Source organism: Henckelia pumila, chromosome 1, assembly GCF_033568475.1.
Source record: "Henckelia pumila isolate YLH828 chromosome 1, ASM3356847v2, whole genome shotgun sequence".
Lineage (NCBI taxonomy): Eukaryota > Viridiplantae > Streptophyta > Magnoliopsida > Lamiales > Gesneriaceae > Henckelia > Henckelia pumila.
This window is the reverse complement of record NC_133120.1, coordinates 131,833,819-131,858,315: the sequence shown is the minus strand read 5'-3', so window position 1 is coordinate 131,858,315 and position 24,497 is coordinate 131,833,819. Positions and strand designations below refer to the sequence as shown.

The window sequence follows — 24,497 nt, the reverse complement described above, 5'->3', positions numbered from 1 at the left end:
GTTTTCGTGAGTTGAGATGTCGTCTGATGACAGCTCTAGTTCTTGCTTTACCGTCTCGATCAGGTGGTTTTGTAGTCTTCACTGATGCTTCTCTCCAGGGTTTGGGGTGTGTGTTGACTCAGAATGACCACGTGATCGCTTATGCCTCCAGACAGCTGAAGACTCACGAGGAGAACTATCCCGTACATGATTTAGAGCTTGCAGCCATTGTCTTTTCTCTTAAGATATGGCGTCACTATTTGTACGGAGAACAATTTGAGATTTTCACCGATCATAAGAGTTTGAAGTATCTGTTCACTCAGGCTGAGTTGAACATGCGGCAGCGTCATTGGATGGATCTGTTGAAGGATTACGATTGTGAGATCAAGTACCATCCAGGTTCTTCAAATCCCGTTGCTGATGCACTTAGTAGCAAAGTCTATGCGAGTTCCCTTCGTACCAATTCGGTACGGAAGGCAGTGGAAAAGTGTTGTTCTTTAGGATTCACATTCCGTCATAAGAAAGAACAGCAAGGGATTCGTGTTTCTTCTTTGCTTGCAGAACCAGCGTTGTATCAACGAATCCGGGAAGCTCAGAATTCTGATCTGAAGACGCAGAAGTTAACCCGTTTGGCTGAAGGTGATAATACTTCTGGTTTCCATTTGCAAGGAGACGGTCTGTTGTGTCTTTCTGGTCGAGTTGTGGTACCCGAGGATTCTACTTTGAAGGATGAGATCTTATCGCAAGCTCACCACAGTCGATTCTTTGTACATCCAGGCAACATGAAGATGTATAAGGATCTTCACACTCGATTTTGGTGGAAAGGGATAAAGCACAGTGTCTATCAGTTTGTGTCCCGATGCCTTGTGTGTCAGCAAGTCAAGGCAGATTTTAGACGACCCGAAGGGTTTTTTCACAGCTTAGAGATTCCTGAATGGAAGTGGGAGCATGTGACGATGGACTTTGTCACCCACTTGCCTATGTCTTCCAGGAATTGTGATGCTATTTGGGTTGTCGTGGATCGGTTGTCAAAGTCAGTGCATTTTCTTCCCTATAACCGCGATTTCACCTTTGATAGGATGGCGCAATTGTATGTGCGGGAGATTGTTCGATTGCATGGGATTCCGTTGAGCATTGTCAGCGATGGAGATCCGAGATTCACCTCGAGATTTTGGTGTAGTTTCCAGCGAGCCCTTGGTACTACTTTGAGCTTGAGTACGGCTTATCATCCAGAGACGGACGGACAGTGAGCGTACTATTCGCACTCTAGAGGATATGCTTCACGCGGCGGTGATGGATTTTGGTCCAGCATGGCATGATCATTTACCCTTGGTGGAGTTCGCCTACAACAATAGTTTCCATCGCAGCATTGGCATGGCACCATTTGAGGCTCTTTATGGATGCCGTTGTCGTACACCTTTGTTTTGGGACGAGGTTGGGGAGCGTCAGGTTGAGGGTCCTCAGCTGATTCAGCAGATGATTGATGCAGTAGAGTTAATCCGACGCAGGATTAAGGAAGCCCAAGGATCGACAGGCTAGCTACGCGAACACTCACCGCAGGCCACTTCATTTTGAGATAGGGGAGTATGTATTCTTGTGTGTGTCACCTTTCCGGAAGGTGATGAGGTTTGGTCACAAGGGTAAGCTGACACCTAGATTTATTGGTCCTTTCGAGATTCTCAAGAAGGTTGGGGATGTAACTTATCGTCTGGCCTTGCCACCCGATATTTCGGAGATCCACAATGTGTTCCACGTGTCCTTGTTGAGGCAGTGGCGACGCAGAGGGACAGAGGAAGCTAATTGGGAGTTGGAGAGCCAGATGTTAGCCGAGGACCCCGAGTTATTTTGAGATTTTGTATTTCATTATATCAAGTTGTACTTCTTCAGTTGTAATAAGATTATTTGGTTTACTATTCCTATTTTCCTCTAAGACTTAAATTTCGAGGACGAAATTTCTTAAGTAGGGGAGAATGTAGTGACCCGCAATTAATCGAGGTAATTAAGGTAATTAATTACTAAAATGTACCTAAATAGTCCAAGGTAGATCGTGTAGGAAAACTGTGTTCAGATCAATTAGAATTGATCGGTGCAGCGAAAGTTTAAAAATTTTATTTTATTAATATGGAACGATTCCATATCTGGGTATCAAAACTTTTACGATTAAATTTGTGTAAGTAAAATAAATAATCACAATTAAATATTTTACCTTAAAATCTCGAAGCGAGATTATGGACACCAAAAGAATTTAATCTGCTCTTGTTGTATATCCCAGGAACTGATAAACGAACGTTTCTTCAATCAGGTCCACGAATAAAAAACAAAACCCTCTGATTGAATGCACTAGAAATCAATCAGAAGTTTGCATAGAGAATAAATAGATATGATCTGTTAATTCAGATTGTAATTTTTCATAAAAATCACAAGCTGAATTTTCTCCGAAAGGGACAGAGGATTTCGAAAATCCTCTTGAATAATCTAGACTGATTTTCGAAAATTCAAGACTGAAAATCACACACAATTTTTGAACACTGCAGTCCTATTTATAGATAATTTCTAGACTGGATTAAGTTATAATTATATTTGGACTCTAACTCCTTAGGGCCCATAATCCATAACTTAAGCCCAACAAGCCAAGCCCGTTGTTATAGAAATTAATATAAAATTCATCGTGACTCCGATTGATAAACTGATTTCACCAATGTGCACAGAAACCATTTTTGCATCTTTTAGAGTCAAGATAATTTTTCTGAATCCGAATTCAGTGATTTCCAAAAATGTTCATCCATATGTCATTTTAGGAAATCCCACTTCCTTTAGTTAAGAAGTCCAACTTCTTTTTCATTAAATTTAACTCTTTAAATTTAACTATCTCTACGGGCTTTTAGTAATCCATTACTTGTGTAACCCTCAATGGTTCAGGAATACAGCTAGCCGTGGGCTCACAACTCCTTGTGACTCGGAACAAAAATTTGCGAATTACCCATCGAATCATGGTAAGAGCGCCTAGCAACATCGCCCCATGATTCCCTAGGTATTACTGATAGTGCCTGCAAGAACCAGTAGATTTTGGTTAGCGTACAGTACGGTCCCTTCAACCAAATATCCCGATCGAATCAACAACCATTGGTGCATCGAGAGTCGTTCGAGATTCGATAACTATGCATAACATCTTGGAGATCTATTAGTGACATCGCATGTGTTACTAGGATAACCCATTAACCTAAAACACATCATGTACTCTGGCCAGAGATTCGTCACACTAATATCTCCTCAGATCGCATAGGATATCCACACTCGCAAGTATGTGATGAATCCTTGACAACAAAGCATCGACTCCTATATGTGTCATAACTGTACCCAATCCCGACACCTGATGACCCCAATAGAGTCGGTAAACGAGTCAAAGTACAGTACTAGCATATAGAGTCTCAATGATGTTTCAAGTAATAAGGACTAATGGTGTACAACCAAAACCGCGGACTTTATCCACTCGATAAGTGATAACCACTTGGAAAGTCCGAATAGAGTAGTTCGATCATTCATCATATGAATATCCATTTGCATGCTTTGAACATCTCTATGTTCCATACCAATGAAACGTGGTACTCGGCATCGCAAATGCTAGTCTCAATCTCCAGCGATCCTTATCCTTATTTGCGGACGGCTCAATTGACTAGGAACAGTTTAGAATATACAGTGACTATAAGATGTGTTTCATGATAGTCATCCCCATGTGCTACCACATCTTACATACACTATAGTATATTCAAGGTCTTTATCAAAACAACAATAGTATATCATAATATAACAATATGAAGAAAGATAAAGTCAATGCCATTATAAAAGTGTAAATTATATTAAACAAAAGATTGTTTTACATAGAGTCATAAAAGCCCTTAGCCACAAGTTGGCTAACCGGGCACCCACTCTTTCAATCTCCCACTTGCCCTAAAACCAACTAGTCATACTACGTTATCCCATTGCTTCGCGATGTTTGTCAAACAATGGTCCTGGCAAGGGCTTAGTAAGCGGATCAGCGATATTGTCTGTAGAGGCCACTCTCTCGACACTGATGTCTCCTCTTTCCACGATCTCCCGGATGATGTGGTATTTCCTCAGTACGTGTTTGGACTTCTGATGAGACCTTGGTTCCTTTTCCTGAGCAACGGCACCCATGTTGTCACAGTACACCGGGACTGGACCAACAGCTTCAGGAATTACACCCAACTCTTGGATGAATTTCCTTATCCAAACCGCCTCTTAGAAGCAGCTGATGCTGCAATGTATTCTGCCTCAATGGTGGAATCCGCTGTGGTGTCCTACTTGGAACTCTTCCAAGAGACAGCACCGCCATTGAGCATGAATACAAATCCAGAGGTTGATTTCGAGTCATCCACGTCACATTGGAAGCTAGAGTCGGTATAGCCTTCCAACTTCAATTCTCTCCCTCCATAAACCATGAATAAATTCTTAGTCCTTCGCAAGTACTTAAGAATATCCTTCACGGCTTTCCAATGCATTTGACCGAGATTGGCTTGGTATCTGCTCGTGACGCTCAGAGCATAGGCCACATCCGGTCTGGTAGATATCGTCCCATACATGATACTACCTATGGCTGACGCATATGGCACGTGTGTCATCTTCTCTATCTCTTCGTCAGTCTTGGGACACATAGACTTGGATAGAAAAACTCCATGACACATAGGTAGATGTCCTCTCTTGGACTCATCCATAGAAAACCTTTTCAATATGGTGTCGATGTAGGTTGATTGAGTGAGTCCTATCATTCTTTTAGATCTATCTCTATAGATCTGAATTCCTAGAATATAGGATGCCTCACCTAAATCCTTCATCGAGAATCTACCTGATAACCATATCTTTGTTGATTGCAACATCCCTACATCATTCTCCATGATTAGGATGTCATCAACATAAAGTACTAAGAATGTTACCGCATTCTTAACTACTTTCTTGTACACCATCATAGTCAACTCCTTGTCTTTGAGTATAACCTTTTGCCACCAATCGTACCTTGTAGGTCAATACCTTTCCATCAGGCCCAAGCTTTCTCTTGTAGATCCATTTGAATCCAATTGGAACAATTCTATCGGGAGGATCTACTAAAGACCAAACTTGGTTAGAATGCATCGAGTCTATTTCCGATTGCATTGCTTCAAGCCATAAATTTGAATCCGCATAAGAAATTGCTTCCTTGAAGTTTCTTGGATCACATCCAATGTCGGGTTCACTTTGATCCCCTTCAAGAAGAAGACCATATCTAATAGGAGGCCTAGAAGTCCTCTCGGATCTCCTAGTAATAGGCGTGTCTTGTGATGATTCTTGAGGTGTAGGATCGCTATTTTGTATCTCGGGTTCTTCTCGAATTTCTTCGAGTTCCATCATCTTGCTTTTCTTATCCAATAAGAACTCCTTCTCCAAGAAGGTGGCATTCCTTGAAACAAACACTTTTGTTTTAGCAGGATGATAGAAATAATATCCGATTGAATTCTTCGGATACCCTACAAAATAACATAAGGTGGATCGACTATCCAACTTATCTCCCACTGTCTGCTTCACGTAAGCAGGACATCCCCAAATCCTCAAGTACGAATACTTAGGAGCTTCGCCATTCCATAACTCGTATGGTGTTTTATTTACTGCTTTAGTGTGGACGTTGTTTAACAACAATACCGCCGTTTCAAGCGCGTAGCCCCAAAACGAAGGTGGGAGCTCAGTGAAGCTCATCATCGATCGAACCATGTCCAACAAAGTTCGATTGCGACGCTCCGAAACACCATTAAGCTGAGGTGTCATAGGAGGAGTCCACTGAGAGAGAATCCCATTCTCTTTTAGATAGTCCAAAAACTCGGTACTTAAGTATTCTCCACCTCGATCCGATCGAAGTGCCTTAATACTTATACCTAGTTTGTTTTCTACTTCAGCCTTGAATTCTTTGAACCTTTCAAATACTTTAGACTTATATTTCATTAAATATAAATACCCATACCTAGAATGATCATCAGTAAAGGTAATGAAGTAGGTGTTGCCACATTTAGTACCAATCCTAAATGGACCGCAAACATCTGTATGGATCAAATTCAACAGATTTTGACTACGCTCAGGTTTCCCTTTGAAAGGAGATTTAGTCATTTTTTCCTTTAGGCAGGACTCACAAGTAGGTAGAGAGTTAATATCAGACATATCAAACATGCCCTCTCCCACTAGCTTGTTCATCCTCCTTGAGGAAATATGACCTAGCCTAGCATGCCAAAGGTTTGCCGAGTTTTGACTATCGTTTTTCCTTTTAATTGTTGCCACCGGTTTATCAACATAATTAATTGGAACGTCTTTTAATTTTAAGCTATATAGATCGTTTTCAAGTTGTCCATTTCCAATCAAACATTCATTCTTGTAAATATTGCAAATCCCATTTACAAAATTGCAAGAAAAACCATCTCTATCAAGCATAGAAATAGATATAATGTTTTTGACCAAATCCGAAACATATAAAACATCTCTCAAAAATAACTTCAAATTGTTTTGCAAAACTAAATAAATGTCTCCTATAGCTTTGGCTTCGACTCTAGAACCATTCCCGAGCCTTAGCTGGGTCTCACCCATCCTTAGCTTACGACTTCTTGTCATCACCTGCAAATCATTGCAAATGTGAGATCCACATCCGGTATCCAATACCCAAGAAGAATTATTAAGCGAAACATTTATTTCAATGTAAAACATACCCTTTGCAGTTCGCAACTGTTCGAGGTATTCCTTGCAGTTACGTTTCCAATGACCGGATTTCTTGCAGTAATGGCAAACGTTTTCATCTTTTATTCCAATTGAAGCCTTGGCCTTTTCCTTCTTATTTGGTACAATCTTCTTGGGCGGGGCAGAACGTTTCTTACCCTTTCCACTTGGTCCTTTCTTAGAGTTAGAAGAGGAGCCAACCAAGAGTACCAATTTATCCTTCTTTAGTGTAGCTTCATATGTGACAAGCATATTGACCATCTCTTCAAGGGTGGCCTCTATCTTGTTCATATTGAAGTTCATCACAAAACCATCAAACGATGAAGGAAGTGATAGAAGCAACAAGTCCGCGCTAAGTTCATGCTCCAAAGTCAAGTCGAGTGTTACCAACTTTTCAATGAGCCCAATCATGCGCACCCCATGCTCACGGACCGAAGTCCCATCTCGCATGCGGCTCGTCATGAGCTCTCTGACGGTGGCACACCTCTCCGACCTTGACTAAGCTCCAAAAAGTTCCTTGAGGTGCACGTGTATGTCAGCAGCATTCACGGCATCCTCAAATCGCCTCTGGAGTTCATCAGACATTGAAGCTTGCATATAGAATTTAGCCTTGATATCATGGTCCCACCATTGATCAAGTTTTGCCAATTATTTCGGACTTATATTAGCCGGTGCTTCCTTTGGAGGATTCTTTTCTAACACGTAGAAAATTTTCTTCGAGTTTAGAATAATTTTCAACTTACGGAACCATTTCGTATAGTTTGCGCCAGTCAATTTGTTTTGTTCGAGAATTGAAAACAGTGGATTGCGTGGATTCATCGTAATATAATACTGAAGAGGAAACAGACAATAATTAGTGATTTTTTTAATTAATTTACTAAGACATAAAATATGGCGAATTTTATTTTATGAATTACACTCCCACTATTTTAACGATTTTACTACCCTCTAGTGAAAACGGGAAATTGTTTTTCTTAGTGAGAACATGGAGTCCAATTGACAAATCATGATCCCGAATAATATCAGTCAACCATAATTTTCAAAAGATAGAGCCCAATTACTTCCAAAGTAACCCTCATGTTTTTACCTCATGTCCAATAAGGGCCCAATAATATGACGCCGTTTATTGTGACATGTCAAGATAACCCATCAATATTAAGTTGTGATGTACGGTCGCCATGTGGATCCCCCAATAATATGAGCCAATCCCATGGGAGTTCCACCCAACTTACAACATATATCGATCCAATGTACAGCTTTCCGACGAACGGGCCCCCCAATAATATGAGCCGGACCGTATCCGCGGGTAGCATCTCATACATTGATCGTTGATGGAAGGTAGGAATATTTAAACAATATTTAAATTCCCTTTTTATTAATCTTGATATCAATTTTAAATCATATTTAAAATGAGGGATTTTTAATTTTGAAAATTTGTCTCATCATGCAATTTATGTATGCTTGCGGGATTCATACAATTTTGTCTAAACATACATACATCAATAATATCATATATTATTTAAGGATGATCGATCCCACCCGTGGTTGTCAATCACGAGTCTAAGTCCAATCCTAGGTGATATGTAAGTAAGCAATGCAATCCTATTACATTGTGCTTCCAATTTACATTTATTCGGTCTTCATTGTCTGCTGGGCCCACCATTTCTTCAAATCTTTGTCTTCCACTAAGTCTAATAAATTTACAATAAATTTCGATGACAAATATGGGATACATTTTAGGGGTGGGAACGGGCCATAAACCAGGCCCACTTTTATTACATATGACAATCATATTGGGCTATAAACCAAGCCCATTAATAAACACCAACAACAATAAGACAAATGTAAATCACCTAACATACACCTAAAACATTGGTCATGGCAATTGATCATCCTTTATCCATTAATTAATTCAATAATTAAATAATTGGATAAATATGCAAAGGCATCATAATTTAAAAGATAAAATCATATTTTATCTTATCCATCCATAAGATCATATCTTATCATCAATTGTACCAAAATAATTAATTTTATAAAATTTAATTTAACGGATAAAATTTATAAATTTTCCAAAAATTCAAATTTATCCAAAAATCAATTTTAAAATTTTCGGACTCGAACAATTCGATCTGATGCCTCGTGATCTAATCAAAAATAATTTTCGATCGGATCAAACACTAGAATTTCAAAAATTAAAAATTTTTTAAAAAATAAAATTTTAATTTTCCGGGCAGCCCGGGACAATCCCGGGCAGCCCGTGCCCCTACCGGAGCTCGGGCTGGGCAGCCCATCGCTGCCCATGGGCAGCGCCGTGCACTGCCCGTGTTTTGCCCGTCAAAATTTTGATTTTAAAAAATTTGTTTTGTTTCAAAAAAACGAGGCTTAAAAATTTTGTACAATCGATTAATTTAATCGTTTGATCTGAGCAACCTGGCTCTGATACCACTGTAGGAAAACTGTGTTCAGATCAATTAGAATTGATACCCGGTGCAGCGGAAGTTTAAAAATTTTATTTTATTAATATGGAACGATTCCATATCTGGGTATCAAAACTTTTATGATTAAATTTGTGTAAGTAAAATAAATAATCACAATTAAATATTTTACCTTAAAATCTCGAAGCGAGATTATGGACACCAACAGAATTTAATCTGCTCTTGTTGTATATCCCAGGAACTGATGAACGAACGTTTCTTCAATCAGGTCCACGAATAGAAAACAAAACCCTCTGATTGACTGCACTAGAAATCAATCAGAAGTTTGCGTAGAGAATAAACAGATATGATCTGTTAATTCAGATTGTAATTTTTCATAAAAATCACAAGCCGAATTTTCTCCGAAAGGGACAGAGGATTTCGAAAATCCTCTTGAATAATCTAGACTGATTTTCGAAAATTCAAGACTGAAAATCACACACAATTTTCGAACACTGCAGTTCTATTTATAGATAATTTCTAGACTGGATTAAGTTATAATTATATTTGGACTCTAACTCCTTAGGGCCCATAATCCATAACTTAAGCTCAACAAGCCAAGCCCGTTGTTATAAAAATTAATATAAAATTCATCGTGACTCCTATTGATAAACTGATTTCACCAATGTGCACAGAAACCATTTCTGCATCTTTTAGAGTCAAGATAATTTTTCTGAATCCGAATTCAGTGATTTCCAAAAATGTTCATCCCTATGTCATTTTAGGAAATCCCACTTCCTTTAGTTAAGAAGTCCAACTTCTCTTTCATTAAATTTAACTCTTTAAATTTAACTATCTCTACGGGGTTTTAGTAATCCATTACTTGTGTAATCCTCAATGGTTCACGAATACAGCTAGCCGTGGGCTCACAACTCCTTGTGACTCGGAACAACAATTTCCGACTTACCCATCGAATCATGGTAAGAGCGCCTAGCAACATCGCCCCATGATTCCCTAGGTATTACTAATAGTGCCTGCAAGAACCAGTAGATTTTGGTTAGCGTACAGTACGGTCTCTTCAACCAAATATCCCGATCGAATCAACAACCATTGGTGCATCGAGAGTCGTTCGAGATTCGATAACTATGCATAACATCTTGGAGATCTATTAGTGACATCGCATGTGTTACTAGGATAACCCATTAACCTAAAACACATCATGTACTCTGGCCAGAGATTCGTCACACTAATATCTTCTCAGATGGCATAGGATATCCACACTCGCAAGTATGTGGTGAATCCTTGACAACAAAGCATCGACTCCTATATGTGTCGTAACTGTACCCAATCCCGACACCTGATGACCCCAATAGAGTCGGTAATCGAGTCAAAGTGCAGTACTAGCATATAGAGTCTCAATGATGTTTCAAGTAATAAGGACTAATGGGGTACAACCAAAACCGCGGACTTTATCCACTCGATAAGTGATAACCACTTGGAAAGTCCAAATAGGGTAGTTCGATCATTCATCATATGAATATCCATTTGCATGCTTTGAACATCTCTATGTTCCATACCAATGAAACTTGGTACTCGGCATCGCAAATGCTAGTCTCAATCTCGAGCGATCCTTATCCTTATTTGCGGACGGCTCAATTGACTAGGAACAGTTTAGAATATACAGTGACTATAAGATGTGTTTCATGATAGTCATCCCCATGTGCTACCACATCTTACATACACTATAGTATATTCAAGGTCTTTATCAAAACAACAATAGTATATCATAATATAACAATTTGAAGAAAGATAAAGTCAATGTCATTATAAAAGTGTAAATTATATTAAATAAAAGATTGTTTTACATAGAGTCATAAAAGCCCTTAGCCACAAGTTGGCTAACCGGGCACCCACTCTTTCAGATCGGACGGTCCGAAGAGGAGTTCGGAGGATCCGAAGTGGATCGGAAGCTCCGAAGTCAGGATCGGAAGCTCCGATCGAGATCGGAAGCTCCATCGGCGAGATCGGACTCAGTTGTTGGAGAACGCGGCGATCAGATCAATCAGAATTGATACCCGGTGCAGCGGAAGTTTAAAATTTTATATAGAACGATTCCATAATGGGTATCAAAACTTAACGATTAAATTGTATGTGTAAAAATTAAATAACAATTATAAATTTTTACCTTCAATCTCGAATCGAGATTATGGACACCAACAGATTGCTCTGCTCTTGTTGTATATCCCTGGAACTGATGGACGAACTGTTCTTCAATCAGGTCCACGAACGGATAATTAATCCCTCTGATAGATTGCACTAGAAAATCTATCAGAAGTTTCTACGAAGAGAATTAAAGAATTTGATCCGTTAAACCAGACTGTAATTCAAAATTCACAGGCTGGATTTTCCTGAGCAGAGGGGAGGGGGGCGGCCACTGTTAGAGAAAATTACTAGGGTTTTCGAAAAATTGTGACCTGTTGTGTGTAATTTCTGTATTGCAATAACTTATTTATAATGTAGGCCGCTAACAGCTTAGGGCCCATTAGTCATAAGTTCAAGCCCGACAAGCAAAGCCCGCATGTTCAGAAATTAATATAAAATTCATCATGACTCCGATTGATAAACCGATTTCACCAAAGTGTACAGAAACTATTTCTGTACCTTTTAAAGTCAAAATAATTTTTTTTTGAATCCGAATTCAGTGGTTTTCAAAAATGCCCATCCCTATGTCATTTTAGGAAATCTTACTCCTCTACTCTTAAATAAGAAGTCCAACTTCTTTGTTCATTAAATTTAACTCTTTAAATTTAACTAACTCAACGGGGATTAAAAATCCATTACTCTGTGCGACCCTCAATGGTTCAGGGATACAGCTAGCCGTGGGCTCACAACTCCTTGTGACTCGGAACAACAATTTCCGACTTGCCCATCGAATCATGGTAAGAGCTCCTAGCAACATCGCCCCATGATTCCCTAGGTATCACTGATAGTGCCTGCAAGAACCAATAGATTTTGGTTAGCGTACAGTACGGTCCCTTCATCCATATATCCCGATCGAATAAACAACCATTGGTAAATCGAGAGTCGTTCGAGATTTGATAACTATGCAATACATCTTGAAGATCAAATAGTGACATCGCATGTGTTACTAAGAAACCATTTCTTAAAACACATCATGTACTCTGGTCAGAGATTCGTCACACTAATATCTCCTCAGATCGCATAGGATATCCACACTCGCAAGTATGTGGTGAATCCTTGACAACAAAGCATCGACTCCTATATGTGTTGTAACTGTACCCAATCCCGACACCTGATGACCCCAATAGAGTCGGTAAATGAGTCAAAGCACAGTACTAGCATATAGAGTCTCAATGATGTTTCATGTAGTAAGGACTAATGGTGTACAACCAAAACCGCGGACTTTATCCACTCGATAAGTGATAACCACTTGGAAAGTCCGGATAGGGTAGTTCGATCATTCATCGTATGAATATCCATTTGCATGCTTCGAACATCTCTATGTTCCTTACCAATGAAACGTGGTACTCTGCATCGCAAATGCTATTCTCAAACTCGAGCGATCCTTATCCTTATTATCGGACGGCTCAATCGACTAGGAACAGTTTAGAATACACAGTGACTATAAGATGTGTTTCATGATAGACATCTCCATGTTCTACCACATCTTACATACACTATAGTATATTCAAGATCTTTATCAAAACAACAATAGTATATCACAATATAACAATATGAAGAAAGATAAAGTCATTGCCATTAATAAAAGTGTAAATTATATTAAACAAAAGATTGATTTATACAAAGAGTCATCAAAGCCCTTAGCCACAAGTTGGCTCACCGGGCACCTACTTTTTCAATCTCCCACTTGCCCTAAAGCCAACTAGTCACACTACGTAATCCCATTGCTTTGCGATGTTTGTCAAATAATGGTCCTGGCAAGGGCTTAGTAAGTGGATCAGCGATATTGTCTGCAGAGGCCACTCTTTCGACAGTGATGTCTCCTCTTTCCAAAATCTCCCGGATGATGTGGTATTTCCTCAGTACGTGTTTGGATCTTTGATGAGACCTTGGTTCCTTTGCCTGAGCAACGGCACCCGTGTTGTCACAGTACACCGGGACTGGACCAACAACTTCAGGAATGATGCCCAACTCTTGGACAAAATTCCTCATCCAAACGGCCTCTTTAGCAGCAGCTGATGCTGCAATGTATTCTGCCTCAGTGGTGGAATCCGCTGTGGTGTCCTGCTTGGAACTCTTCCAAGAGACAGCACCGCCAATGAGCATGAACACAAATCCAGAGGTTGACTTCGAGTCATCCACGTCACTTTGGAAGCTAGAGTCAGTATAGCCTTCCAATTTTAGTTCTCTTCCTCCATATACCATGAACATATTCTTAGTCCTTCGTAAGTACTTAAGAATGTCCTTCACGGCTTTCCAATGCATTTGACCGGGATTAGCTTGATATCTGCTTGTGACACTCAGAGCAAATGCTACATCCGGTCTGGTAGATATCATCTCATACATGATACTACCTATGGCTGACGCATATGGTACATGTGTCATTTTCTCTATCTCTTCATCAGTCTTGGAACACATAGACTTGGATAGAGAAACTCCATGACACATGGGTAGATGTCCTCTCTTGGACCCATCCATTGAAAACCATTTCAATATGGTGTCGATGTAGGTTGATTGAGTGAGTCCTATCATTCTCTTAGATCTATCTCTATAGATCTGTATCCCTAGAATATAGGATGCCTCACCCAAATCCTTCATCGAGAATCTACCTGATAACCATATCTTTATTGACTGCAACATCCCTACGTCATTCCCAATGAGTAGGATGTCATCAACATAAAGTACTAAGAATGTCACAGCATCCTTAACTACTTTCTTGTACACGCATGGTTCCTCCGGGTTCTTGATGAAACCAAAATCCTTTATTGTTTCATCAAATTTCTGGTTCCAACTTCTTGATGCTTGTTTTAGACCATAAATTGATCTCTCAAGCTTGCATACCTTATGCTCGCTTCCCATGGATGTGTACCCCTCAGGCTGCTTCATATAGATTTCTTCCTTAATGTCTCCATTAAGAAAAGCAGTCTTCACATCCATTTGCCATATCTCATAGTCATACCAAGCAGCTATGGCAATAAGGATTCTTATGGATTTGAACATTGCAACTGGTGAAAAGGTTTCATCATAGTCAACTCCTTGTCTTTGAGTATAACCTTTCGCCACCAATCGCGCCTTGTAGGTCAATACCTTACCATCAGGCCCAAGCTTTCTCTTGTAGATCCATTTACACCCTATTGGAACAATTTCATCGGGAGGATCTACTAAAGACCAAACTTGGTTTGTATGCATCGAATCTATTTCCGACTGCATAGCTTCAAGCCATAAATTTGAATCCGCATCAGAAATTGCTTCCTTGAAGTTTCTTGGATCACATCCAACATCGGGTTCATCTTGATCCCCTTCAAGAAGAAGACCATATCGAATAGGAGGTCTAGAAGTCCTCTCGGATCTTCTAGGTACAGGCGTGTCTATCAATGGTTCCTGAGGTGTAGGATCGTTATTTTGTATTTCGGGTTCTTCTCGAATTTCTTCGAGTTCCATCATCTCGCCTTTCTTATCCAATAAGAACTCCTTCTCCAAGAAGGTGGCATTCCTTGAAACAAACACCTTTGTTTCAGCAGGATGATAGAAATAATATCCGATTGAATTCTTCGGATACCCTACAAAATAACATAAGGTGGATCGACTATCCAACTTCTCTCCCACTGTCTGCTTCACGTAAGCAGGACATCCCCAAATCCTCAAGTACGAATACTTAGGAGCTTTGTCATTCCATAACTCGTATGGTGTTTTGTCCACTTCTTTAGTGTGGACGTTGTTCAACAACAATACCGCCGTTTCAAGCGCATAGCCCCAAAACGAAGGTGTAAGCTCAGTGAAGCTCATCATGGATCGAACCATGTCCAACAAAGTTCGATTACGACGCTCCGATACACCATTTAGCTGAGGTGTCATAGGAGGAGTCCACTGAGAGAGAATCTCATTCTCTTTCAGATAGTCCAAAAACTCGGTACTTAAGTATTCTCCACCTCGATCCGATCGAAGTGCTTTAATACTTTTACCTAGCTTGTTTTCTACTTTAGCCTTGAATTCTTTGAACTTTTCAAATGCTTCAGACTTATATTTCATTAAATATAAATACCCATACCTTGAATAATCATCAGTAAAGGTAATGAAGTAGGTGTGCCATATTGAGTACCAATTCTAAATGGACCACAAACGTCTGTATGGATCAAATCCAACAGATTTTGACTACGCTCAGGTTTCCCCTTAAAAGGAGATTTAGTCATTTTTCCTTTCAGGCAGGATTCACAAGTAGGTAGAGAGTTAATATCAGACATATCAAACATGCCCTCTCCCACTAGCTTGTTCATCCTCCTTGAGGAAATATGACCTAGCCTAGCATGCCAAAGGTTTGCCGGGTTTTGACTATCGATTTTCCTTTTGTTTGTTGTTGTCGGTTTATCAACATAATTTATTGGAACGTCTTTTAGTTTTAAGTTATATAGATCGTTTTCAAGTTGTCCATTTCCAATCAAACATTCATTCTTGTAAATATTGCAAATCCCATTCACAAAATTGCAAGAATAACCATCTCTATCAAGCATAGAAACAGAAATAATGTTTTTAATCAAATCCGGAACAAGTAAAACATCTCTCAAAAGTAACTTAAAACTGTTCTGCAAAATTAAATAAATATCTCCCACAGCTTTAGCTTCAACTCTGGAACCATTTCCGAGCCTCAGCTGGGTCTCAACCATTCTAAGCCTGCGACTTCTTGTCATCACCTGCAAATCATTGCAAATGTGAGATCCACATCCGGTATCCAATACCCAAGAAGTAGTATTAAGTGAAACATTTATTTCAATATAGAACATACCCTTCGCAGTTCGCAACTGCTCTAGATATTCCTTGCAGTTACGCTTCCAATGACCGGGCTTCTTGCAGTAATGGCAAACATCCTTGGACTTTTCCATGTTTGAAGCCTTTGTCTTGTACTTCTTCTCGGGTTCGATTTTCTTGGGTGGGGCAGAACGTTTCTTACCCTTTGTACTTGGCCCCTTCTTAGCAGAAGAAGAGGAGCCCACCAAGAAAGCCGGTTTATCCTTCTTTAAAGTGGATTCATATGTCACAAGCATATTGACCATCTCTTCAAGGGAGGCCTCTATCTTGTTCATATTGAAATTCACCACAAATCCGTCAAACGAAGAAGGAAGAGATAAAAGTAGTAAGTCCACGTTGAGTTCATGCTCCAACACCAAATCAAGGGTTACCAACTTCTGTATGAGCCAAATCACTCGTACCCCATGATCACGGACCGAAGTCCCTTCACGCATGCGACACGTCATTAGCTCCTTTACAGTAGCGAACCTTTCAGCCCTCGATTGAGCCCCAAAAAGTTCCTTGAGTTGTACGTGAATGTCAGCAGCATTCACGGTGTCCTCAAATCGCCTCTGGAGTTCATCAGACATCGAGGCTTGCATATAGCATTTGGCCTTGATATCATGGTCCCACCATGTATCAAGTTTGGCTAACTCTTCCGGACTTATGTCAGTTGGTGCTTCCTTCGGAGGAGATTTTTCTAACACGTAGAGCATCTTCTCCGAAGTCAAGACAATCTTCAACTTACGGAACCATTCCGTATAGTTTGCGCCAGTTAATTTATTTTGTTCGAGGATCGAGAAAAGTGGATTACGCGAATTCATCTTTATGAAATACTGAAAAGAAACAGACAAATATCAGTGATTTGTTTAATTAATTTACTAAGACATAAAATAGGCGAAATTTATTTTATGAATCTCACTCCCACTATTTTAACGATTTCACTACCCTCTAGTGAAAACGGGAAACTGTTTTCCTTAGTGAGAACATGTAGTCCAATTGACAAACTATGGTCCCGAATAATATCAGCCAACCATAATTTTCAAAAGGTAGAGCCCAATTGCTTCCAAAGCAACCTCCACGTTTTTACCTCATGTCCAATAAGGGCCCAATAATATGACGCCGTTTATTGTGACATGTCAAGATGACCCATCAATATTAAGTTGTGATGGACGGTCGCCATGTGGATCCCCCAATAATATGAGCCGATCCCATGGGAGTTCCACCCAACTTACAACATGTGTCGATCCAATGTACAGCTTTCCGACGAACGGGCCCCCCCACCGTATCCGCGGGTAGCATCTCATACATTGATCATTGATGGAAGGTAGGAACATTTAAACAAATTTAAATTTCCTTTATTTATCTTGATATCAATTTTAAATCATATTTAAAATGAGGGATTTTAATTTTGAAAATTTGTCTCATCATTTTTAAAATTTTGTATGCTTGTCGGATTCACACAATTTTGTCTAAAACATGCATATAACAATAATATGACATATTATATAGGATGATCGATTACATTTCTAATCGACCCATGGTTGCCAATCACGAGTCTTAGTCCAATCCTAGGTAATATGCAGTATGCAATGCAATCCAATTACATTGTGCTTCCAATTTACATTTCTTCTGTCTTTATTGTCTGCTGGGCCCACCTCCGTCTTCAAATCTTCATCTCCCACTAAATCTAATGTATTTACAATAAATAACAATGACAAGTAGGGGATACATTTTTAAGGGGTGGGAACGGGCCATAAACCAAGCCCACTTTTATTACATATGACAATTCATATTAGGCCATAAACCAGGCCCATTAATAAATCCAACAACAATAAAAACAAATGTAAATTCCTAACATACACCTACAAAATTGGTCATGGCAATCGATCATCCTTATCCAATAACATTTAATTCAAAATTAGTTTATTGGATAACATGCAATGGCAATTTAAATTTAAAAGGATAAAATCATATTCCATATATAAAATCTTATTTTACATACAAAATCATATTTTATCTTTCTATCAAATAAAATCATATTTTATCTATAAAATCCAATTTTATACATAAAATCATATTTTACTCAATATATCTATAAGATCATATCTTATCATCAATTGTACCAAAAATAATTAATTTCAAAATTCAATTTAACGGATAAAATATTTAAATTTTCCAAAAATTCAAATTTATCCAAAAATCAATTTTAAAATTTTCGGACTCGAACAATTCGATCCGACGCCTCGTGGACCAATCAAAAACAATTTTCGATCGGACCAAAAATAGAATTTTAACATATTAAAACTTTAATTTAAAAATTAAAAATAATTTTTCGCGGGCCGCCCAGGACACTCCCGGGCTGCCCGCGCCCCAAAGGGGCTCGGGCCGGGCAGCGAGGATCGCTGCCCTGGGCAGCGCCTTGCACCGCCCTGCGCTGCGCTGGGCAGCGCACAGGGCAGCGACCATCGCTGCCCCCCCCCCCCCCCGGGCAGCGATCCAATCGCTGCCCGGGTTTTGCCCGAAAAAAATTTTATTTTTAAAATATTTATTTTGTTTCAAAAACCGAGGCTTAAAAATTTTTGTACAATCGATTAATTTAATCGCTTGATCTGAGCAACCTGGCTCTGATACCACTGTTGGAGAACGCGGCGATCAGATCAATCAGAATTGATACCCGGTGCAGCGGAAGTTTAAAATTTTATATGGAACGATTCCATAATGGGTATCAAAACTTAACGATTAAATTGTGTGTGTAAAAATTAAATAACAATTATAAATTTTTACCTTCAATCTCGAATCGAGATTATGGACACCAAAAGATTGCTCTGCTCTTGTTGTATATCCCTGGAACTGATGGACGAACTGTTCTTCAATCAGGTCCACGAACGGATAATTAATCCCTCTGATAGATTGCACTAGAAAATCTATCAAAAGTTTCTACGAAGAGAATTAACGAATTTGATCCGTTAAACCAGACTGTAATTCAAAATTCACAGGCTGGATTTTCCTGAGCAGAGGGGAGGGGGGCGGCCACTGTTGGAGAAAATTACTAGGGTTTTTGAAAAATTGTGACCTGTTGTGTGTAATTTCTGTATTGCAATAACTTATTTATAATGTAGGCCGCTAACAGCTTAGGGCCCATTAGTCATAAGTTCAAGCCCGACAAGCAAAGCCCGCATGTTCAGAAATTAATATAAAATTCATCATGACTTCGATTGATAAACCGATTTCACCAATGTGTACAGAAACCATTTCTGTACCTTTTAAAGTCAAAATAAATTTTTTTTGAATCCGAATTCAGTGGTTTCCAAAAATGCCCATCCCTATGTCATTTTAGGAAATCTTACTCCTCTACTCTTAAATAAGAAGTCCAACTTCTTTGTTCATTAAATTTAACTCTTTAAATTTAACTATCTCAACGGGGATTAAAAATCCATTACTCTGTGTGACCCTCAATGGTTCAGGGATACAGCTAGCCGTGGGCTCACAACTCCTTGTGACTCGGAACAACAATTTCCGACTTGCCCATCGAATCATGGTAAGAGCGCCTAGCAACATCGCCCCATGATTCCCTAGGTATCACTGATAGTGCCTGCAAGAACCAATAGATTTTGGTTAGCGTACAGTACGGTCCCTTCATCCATATATCCCGATCGAATCAATAACCATTGGTAAATCGAGAGTCGTTCGAGATTCGATAACTATGCAATACATCTTGAAGATCAAATAGTGACATCGCATGTGTTACTAAGAAACAATTTCTTAAAACACATCATGTACTCTGGCCAGAGATTCGTCACACTAATATCTCCTCAGATCGCATAGGATATCCACACTCGCAAGTATGTGGTGAATCCTTGACAACAAAGCATCGACTCCTATATGTGTTGTAACTGTACCCAATCCCGACACCTGATGACCCCAATAGAGTCGGTAAACGAGTCAAAGCACAGTACTAGCATATAGAGTCTCAATGATGTTTCAATTAGTAAGGACTAATGGTGTACAACCAAAACCGCGAACTTTATCCACTCGATAAGTGATAACCACTTGGAAAGTTCGGATAGGGTAGTTCGATCATTCATCGTATGAATATCCATTTGCATGCTTCGAACATCTCTATGTTCCTTACCAATGAAACGTGGTACTCTGCATCGCAAATGCTAGTCTCAAACTTGAGCGATCCTTATCCTTATTATCGGACGGCTCAATCGACTAGGAACAGTTTAGAATACACAGTGACTATAAGATGTGTTTCATGATAGACATCTCCATGTTCTACCACATCTTACATACACTATAGTATATTCAAGGTCTTTATCAAAACAACAATAGTATATCACAATATAACAATATGAAGAAAGATAAAGTCATTTCCATTAATAAAAGTGTAAATTATATTAAACAAAAGATTGTTTATACAAAGAGTCATCAAAGCCCTTAGCCACAAGTTGGCTCACCGGGCACCTACTCTTTCACAGTGTACACGTCGTTGCTTACGTCATCAAGGTGACATCATGGCTGACGTAATATAGGGCGATCGGAAGCTCCGAAGGGGCGATCGGAAGTTCCGATCGAGTTCGGACGTTCCGAACCAGGTTCGGAGGCTCCGAACGTTGTCTATAAATATGGGGGCCGAGGGTTCATTTGGAGTGCACCTTTCCCTCTCTTCTCTCTGATTCCTAAGCCTTCTAACTCAGATCTAGGGAGATCTAGGCGTCCTATAGGTAATCCGGAAGTGGCTTAGTGATCTAGGCGTCGTCGCGGAGCTATGGCCTAGTTTTGAGGCTATCGACAGCAAAGGGCTAACAACGGACGCAGGTATAGCTTTGGCATCCTAAAAATATTTAGGAGTACGCTTTATCTTAGTTAAGGCTTTTAGAGCTTTATTGTTGATGCATGGATATTTGCATTGTAGTAGCAGTAGACTGGACTAGTAGGCTTGGAGTATAGGCCAGTGGAGCTAGGTTTGTCCAGCAGTGTTAGAGGTACGTAAGTACTGACCGAGATAGCCGGCATGATATATTTGCATGTATGTTGCATGAGTGTGCTATATGCTTTATCATGTTTTAGCATGTTTTACCGTCTTAGCACATGCATGATTTTATGTATGACTGCATCCGGAGAGATGTGAGTCATTGACAGTCTCCATAGGGAACTATGATCTCATTTTTGGACTCGATTCAGGTATGACAGTTTCCATATGGGGCTTGTATCCTGTTTTGGATTCGGGTCAGGATGGGTTTGGCTCAGCCCTGATATGGAGTATACGAGTACCTCGCGGAGTCGCTCTCTAGCCGGTACTGTATATTCTCGGCTCCATGAGCAAGTGTTTTCACTTGAGTTTTAAATCATCTGTGTGCGCATATTTGTATTTATATCATTGCTTCGTATTGAGCGTTCTAGCTCACGCCCCTGTGTTTGGGTATTCGTTGTGTACCTTGTGGCGGGGCAGGTTTGAGGCTGGACGGTCCAGGCGGCTCTCAGCAGGATTGAGCTTGAGAGGGTGTGAGGTTGTAGAGGGTAGGGATTTATTTACCCTAAACCTTCGATTTGATTGTATAACAGTACTTATACACTTGTGATATCGTCGGTTGTATTCTGCCGATTGATTTGTTGTATTTTAATTATCCGCACTTTATGCTTTAAGCCTTTATTGCGTGCGCTTTTACTATAACTCTGATTAGGTAGTGGATCCGGGTTGGGTCACTACAAGAAGACTACAAATACAAGTGGGAAAATTCTAGTTTTGAGTCCTCTGATTCAAAATCCCAGTCATGTGATAGTGATTATAACAAAGTTCAATGCCTATGGCTTATGCTAATCCAAAAAAAAATGACGATGATGTGTTTGATTTTAACTCTAAAAACTTTACAAAATTAGATTTAGTTAATGCTTTGCATGATATGGTAAAATAATATCAAATACTTTCTCAATCATTTGAGGAAGTTAAGACTGAAAATAAAAGCTTAAAGGAGAAAAACAGTAAGCTCAACTGCATACAGCAAAGCAGCTGTGAAGCTCTAAAAGCAGAAGTTAGCAAGTTAAGAACTAAAAATGAAAGATAAATGCAGCATACCAAAAAATGAAGAATGAAATAAGAAATTAATATTATGGTAAAAAAATCCATTTCTAATTATGGAAAGATCATCTATTGACTATTATTCTTGTAAGAAGACTTTGGTAATAGATTAAGCTCAGTTGTCATATACATTCTCTCTCCCAACTTCTAGGATTACTGATTTTTCTTCAGTATCAAAAGAATAAATGAATGCATGCCTGAAAACCTTTTCTGGTGAATAACTTTCTCCATCTTGTCTCAAAAAGCTGTTGAAGATGAATTTCAAGTTCTAGCTTATATTGTGGCTAAGACTATTTTGATCAAGGGAGGAACCTTTGAAAAACTGACAAAGGAAAAGGTCCAGGTCATGACTTCTATTCACTCAGTTGTTAAGTTCAACTGGACCTCTGTCTTCATCATAACCATATCTAAAATGGTTCACAAAAGAGGTGCCACTGGATTTGATGTCTGAATCAGCAAGCTACTGAAAGATGTTGGTTTCAATTTTATAACAGAAAAGGATGGAAATTCGACTGCTATGATAGATGATGTAAATGTTGTAGCCTTGATACCCAATAAATCAATGTCTGTTTTTTTTTTAAAATTAAGAAATAAATGGGTGCTTGATAGAACCCAAAAATGCATGCTAAGTTAGATTATTTTGGGTTCCATTGACCATGTGATTTGTCGTTCGTTTCATGTTTCCGTTTAAAATTCGAGTTTTCAAGCTTTATAGTATGCACTCATGCGTTTCAGTTGTTTTGTAGGAAAAAGACGGAAGACGGAGCTCGAAAAGTGCTGTGTTAAAGCTGGAGGCAGATATTTTCACGCTATAGCCTGCCATATCCTGCGCCATGGCATAAACCGTGGATTATAAAAAAAAAAAGAAAACAGAACTTTTCACGCTTTGGCGTGATGTTTCCTGTGCCATAGCGTGAACTGGGAAAAAGTGAAGAATGGAGACAGAACTTTTCGCGCCATAGAGTGACATTCTTAGGCCATGGCGCAGGTCGTTGAGTAAAAAAAGGAAAATTGCAAAGCAAGGACTCTTGGAGATAAATAGGGATTGATTTTTAGAATTTAATAATATCTTTTTTGCACATCTCTTGGCGGTGGAAATATCAGAAACTAGAGAAACGGAGCGGGAGGAGTGAAGAACAATCGTGAAGCAATTTCTTCTCTTCTTCTTAAATTCTTTTCTGTTATTTTTGTTTTGAAGAAAACATTTTGATGTTAGTTATGAGTTTTATTTGTAGCTAAACCTCTTGTGTTGAGATTTAGGGGATCCGACCCTAGTTGTCGACTCACGAATATTGGTTTTTGACTTCTAATGAATGTTTAATTATGCTATTGATTTGTTTTGCATTGTTGGAGCGTAGCTAACTCTCTCAATATTTTTATATCATGTTTTATTTCGAAAGAAAATTTCATGATAGGAACAAATAGCATGATTCATGGATCTACAATTTATATAAACATATGAAATTGGGTACATGTTGATAGTGATAGTCCAGTAGGTCGAAAGCTAAGGGATTCCACAAGTTGTGAATGCAATCATCTATGATAAATAATTGAAGACATTTGATTATTTCATAGCATCAAATTAGTTTAGCATAACTTGAAAGAGTATGTTAATGAATTAGGGAATCTTGTCAAAAACGTGAATTGGTTGTTGGAAGCAATTTTCAGAGTCGACTAGGGGAAGGTGACCCGACAATCTCAACATTATCTCCATCATTTGAATTTAATTCACTAAGATTGATTCAATTCTAGATTTTTATTTATTTCTGAGTTTGTTAATTCTCTTGTCATTAAGTAGTTAATAAAAACAATACTCATTTTTCGTAAAAGTGAAATAAGGATTAGTATTTAGGTAGAAGTTGTGCACTAGTCCCTGTGGACGATACTCATATTCACATATTATATTATAATTTGCATCGTGCACTTGCGATTATCTCGAGCTTGCGAGATACAATTATTTTCTGAGATTCATAGTGCAAGTAAAGCTCGATCAAGTTTTTGGCGCCGTTGCCGGAGACTTTTGATTTACAATTTTCTGCTTAGATATCTTCTTTAATTTCACTTCATATTCTCACGAATTATCCATCTTACCTTTGCAGGATTTTCTCGTGGTGCATGCTACCATCCTTGCGCTCAGAACTTGTACCCTTTGATCCAGAAATCGAGAGAACCTTTCGAAAGAGACGAAGACAACAACGAGCTGAGATGGCAGAAAACGAACTACCACGCATCAATAACGGTGATGGCGAAGCTAATAATCCACCTGTGTATAGATCCATGATGGA

At 39.1% G+C, this 24,497-nt stretch overlaps 1 protein-coding gene across 1 annotated transcript in view; it reads left to right on the top strand.

Annotated features, from left to right (window-relative positions):
- The first annotated feature begins 571 nt into the window (after window positions 1–571).
- The window catches only part of LOC140875906 (short-chain dehydrogenase/reductase 2b-like), a 71,886-nt gene continuing 47,960 nt past the window's right edge, over window positions 572–24,497 (top strand). Inside the window, exon 1 of the mRNA XM_073279739.1 lies at window positions 572–579. The gene's annotated coding sequence lies outside the window, so the exon portion shown is untranslated. The remainder of the gene's footprint in view (window positions 580–24,497) is intronic.